This window comes from Haliotis asinina, chromosome 3, assembly GCF_037392515.1.
Source record: "Haliotis asinina isolate JCU_RB_2024 chromosome 3, JCU_Hal_asi_v2, whole genome shotgun sequence".
Lineage (NCBI taxonomy): Eukaryota > Metazoa > Mollusca > Gastropoda > Lepetellida > Haliotidae > Haliotis > Haliotis asinina.
In genome coordinates this window covers 83,047,980-83,052,214 of record NC_090282.1, presented here as the reverse complement: position 1 = coordinate 83,052,214, position 4,235 = coordinate 83,047,980, and the positions used below count along the sequence as shown (strand labels likewise).

The following is a 4,235-nucleotide window of genomic DNA, read 5'->3' as shown; positions in this document are numbered from 1 at the left end:
GAGGCCAACGATCTTACAGACGCTGTAATGCCTATTGTACACTCCGGTTCAAACATTCCTTTTGCTTCTGGTCACCAAGATAAAAAATCTACTTTTGAATGCTCAGTGTCCATTGAAATGGTATTTTCCATCTGAAAAACATTGCCCATTCTCATTTTAACAGATAACACAGTCCTTTTGTATATGGTCAATTAGATAGATCCTCTACTTTGGAATGCCCAGTGTCCACTGAAATGTTAATTTCCATCCAAAAACATTGCTCATTGTCATTTTAATAGATGAGGGAGGGAAATAAGGTTGTGCTGACTGTAGCGCGTTTCAATTTTGTATAAAAAGAGTTGTACTATGACCCCGACGAGACTCGAACTCGCAATCTTCTGATTCGAAGTCAGACGCCTTATCCATTAGGCCACGAGGCCAACCATCTTACAGACGCAGTAATGCCTATTGTACACTGCGGATCAAAACATTCTTTCTTTCTCTGGTCACCAAGATAAAAACCTTACTTTTGAATACCCAGTGTCCACTGAAATGTTATTTTCCATCCAAAAAACATTGCTCATTGTCATTTTAATAGATGAGAGATGGAAATAAGGTTGTGCTGACTGTAGCGCTTTTCAATTTTGTATAAAAAGAGTTGTACTACGACCCCGACGAGACTCGAACTCGCAATCTTCTGATTCGAAGTCAGACGCCTTATCCATTAGGCCACGAGGCCAACGATCTTACAGACGCTGTAATGCCTATTGTACACTCCGGTTCAAACATTCCTTTTGCTTCTGGTCACCAAGATAAAAAATCTACTTTTGAATGCTCAGTGTCCATTGAAATGGTATTTTCCATCTGAAAAGCATTGCCCATTGTCATTTTAACAGATAACACAGTCCTTTTGTATATGGTCCATTAGATAGATCCTCTACTTTGGAATGCCCAGTGTCCACTGAAATGTTATTTTCAATCCAAAAACATTGCTCATTGTCATTTTAACAGATGAGAGAGGGAAATAAGGTTGTGCTGACTGTAGCGCTTTTCAATTTTGTATAAAAAGAGTTGTACTACGACCCCGACGAGACTCGAACTCGCAATCTTCTGATTCGAAGTCAGACGCCTTATCCATTAGGCCACGAGGCCAACGATCTTACAGACGCTGTAATGCCTATTGTACACTCCGGTTCAAACATTCCTTTTGCTTCTGGTCACCAAGATAAAAAATCTACTTTTGAATGCTCAGTGTCCATTGAAATGGTATTTACCATCTGAAAAACATTGCCCATTCTCATTTTAACAGATAACACAGTCCTTTTGTATATGGTCAATTAGATAGATCCTCTACTTTGGAATGCCCAGTGTCCACTGAAATGTTAATTTCCATCAAAAAACATTGCTCATTGTCATTTTAATAGATGAGGGAGGGAAATAAGGTTGTGCTGACTGTAGAGCTTTTCAATTTTGTATAAAAAGAGTTGTACTACGACCCCGACGAGACTCGAACTCGCAATCTTCTGATTCGAAGTCAGACGCCTTATCCATTAGGCCACGAGGCCAACCATCTTACAGACGCAGTAATGCCTATTGTACACTGCGGATCAAAACATTCTTTCTTTCTCTGGTCACCAAGATAAAAACCTTACTTTTGAATACCCAGTGTCCACTGAAATGTTATTTTCCATCCAAAAAACATTGCTCATTGTCATTTTAATAGATGAGAGATGGAAATAAGGTTGTGCTGACTGTAGCGCTTTTCAATTTTGTATAAAAAGAGTTGTACTACGACCCCGACGAGACTCGAACTCGCAATCTTCTGATTCGAAGTCAGACGCCTTATCCATTAGGCCACGAGGCCAACGATCTTACAGACGCTGTAATGCCTATTGTACACTCCGGTTCAAACATTCCTTTTGCTTCTGGTCACCAAGATAAAAAATCTACTTTTGAATGCTCAGTGTCCATTGAAATGGTATTTTCCATCTGAAAAGCATTGCCCATTGTCATTTTAACAGATAACACAGTCCTTTTGTATATGGTCCATTAGATAGATCCTCTACTTTGGAATGCCCAGTGTCCACTGAAATGTTATTTTCAATCCAAAAACATTGCTCATTGTCATTTTAACAGATGAGAGAGGGAAATAAGGTTGTGCTGACTGTAGCGCTTTTCAATTTTGTATAAAAAGAGTTGTACTACGACCCCGACGAGACTCGAACTCGCAATCTTCTGATTCGAAGTCAGACGCCTTATCCATTAGGCCACGAGGCCAACGATCTTACAGACGCAGTAATGCCTATTGTACACTCCGGTTCAAACATTCCTTTTGCTTCTGGTCACCAAGATAAAAAAACTACTTTTGAATGCTCAGTGTCCATTGAAATGGTATTTTCCATCTGGAAAACATTGCCCATTGTCATTTTAACACACAACACAGTCCTTTTGTATATGGTTAATTAGATAGATCCTCTACTTTGGAATGCCCAGTGTCCACTGAAATGTTATTTTCAATCCAAAAAACATTGCTCATTGTCATTTTAATAGATGAGGGAGGGAAATAAGGTTGTGCTGACTGTAGCGCTTTTCAATTTTGTATAAAAAGAGTTGTACTATGACCCCGACGAGACTCGAACTCGCAATCTTCTGATTCGAAGTCAGACGCCTTATCCATTAGGCCACGAGGCCAACCATCTTACAGACGCAGTAATGCCTATTGTACACTGCGGATCAAAACATTCTTTCTTTCTCTGGTCACCAAGATAAAAACCTTACTTTTGAATACCCAGTGTCCACTGAAATGTTATTTTCCATCCAAAAAACATTGCTCATTGTCATTTTAATAGATGAGAGATGGAAACAAGGTTGTGCTGACTGTAGCGCTTTTCAATTTTGTATAAAAAGAGTTGTACTACGACCCCGACGAGACTCGAACTCGCAATCTTCTGATTCGAAGTCAGACGCCTTATCCATAAGGCCACGAGGCCAACGATCTTACAGACGCTGTAATGCCTATTGTACACTCCGGTTCAAACATTCCTTTTGCTTCTGGTCACCAAGATAAAAAATCTACTTTTGAATGCTCAGTGTCCATTGAAATGGTATTTTCCATCTGAAAAGCATTGCCCATTGTCATTTTAACAGATAACACAGTCCTTTTGTATATGGTCCATTAGATAGATCCTCTACTTTGGAATGCCCAGTGTCCACTGAAATGTTATTTTCAATCCAAAAACATTGCTCATTGTCATTTTAACAGATGAGAGAGGGAAATAAGGTTGTGCTGACTGTAGCGCTTTTCAATTTTGTATAAAAAGAGTTGTACTACGACCCCGACGAGACTCGAACTCGCAATCTTCTGATTCGAAGTCAGACGCCTTATCCATTAGGCCACGAGGCCAACGATCTTACAGACGCAGTAATGCCTATTGTACACTCCGGTTCAAACATTCCTTTTGCTTCTGGTCACCAAGATAAAAAAACTACTTTTGAATGCTCAGTGTCCATTGAAATGGTATTTTCCATCTGGAAAACATTGCCCATTGTCATTTTAACACACAACACAGTCCTTTTGTATATGGTTAATTAGATAGATCCTCTACTTTGGAATGCCCAGTGTCCACTGAAATGTTATTTTCAATCCAAAAAACATTGCTCATTGTCATTTTAATAGATGAGGGAGGGAAATAAGGTTGTGCTGACTGTAGCGCGTTTCAATTTTGTATAAAAAGAGTTGTACTACGACCCCGACGAGACTCGAACTCGCAATCTTCTGATTCGAAGTCGGACGCCTTATCCATTAGGCCACGAGGCCAACGATCTTACAGACGCTGTAATGCCTATTGTACACTCCGGTTCAAACATTCCTTTTGCTTCTGGTCACCAAGATAAAAAATCTACTTTTGAATTCTCAGTGTCCATTGAAATGGTATTTTCCATCTGAAAAACATTGCCCATTGTCATTTTAACAGATAACACAGTCCTCTTGTATATGGTCAGTTAGATAGATCATCTACTTTGGAATGCCCAGTGTCCACTGAAATGTTATTTTCCATCCAAAAACATTGCTCATTGTCATTTTAATAGATGAGGGAGGGAAATAAGGTTGTGCTGACTGTAGCACTTTTAAATTTTGTATAAAAAGAGTTGTACTACGACCCCGACGAGACTCGAACTCGCAATCTTCTGATTCGAAGTCAGACGCCTTATCCATTAGGCCACGAGGCCAACGATCTTACAGACGCAGTAATGCC

General features: G+C 39.7%; 2 non-coding genes across 2 annotated transcripts; both read right to left on the bottom strand.

The window, feature by feature from the left end:
• Positions 1–346: 346 nt before the first annotated feature.
• Trnar-ucg (transfer RNA arginine (anticodon UCG)) lies at positions 347–419 on the bottom strand. The gene has a single exon. It is a non-coding gene; the product is annotated as a tRNA-Arg (tRNA).
• A 2,178-nt stretch (positions 420–2,597) lies between these two features.
• On the bottom strand, positions 2,598–2,670 carry Trnar-ucg (transfer RNA arginine (anticodon UCG)). The gene has a single exon. It is a non-coding gene; the product is annotated as a tRNA-Arg (tRNA).
• Between the last annotated feature and the right edge of the window lie 1,565 nt (positions 2,671–4,235).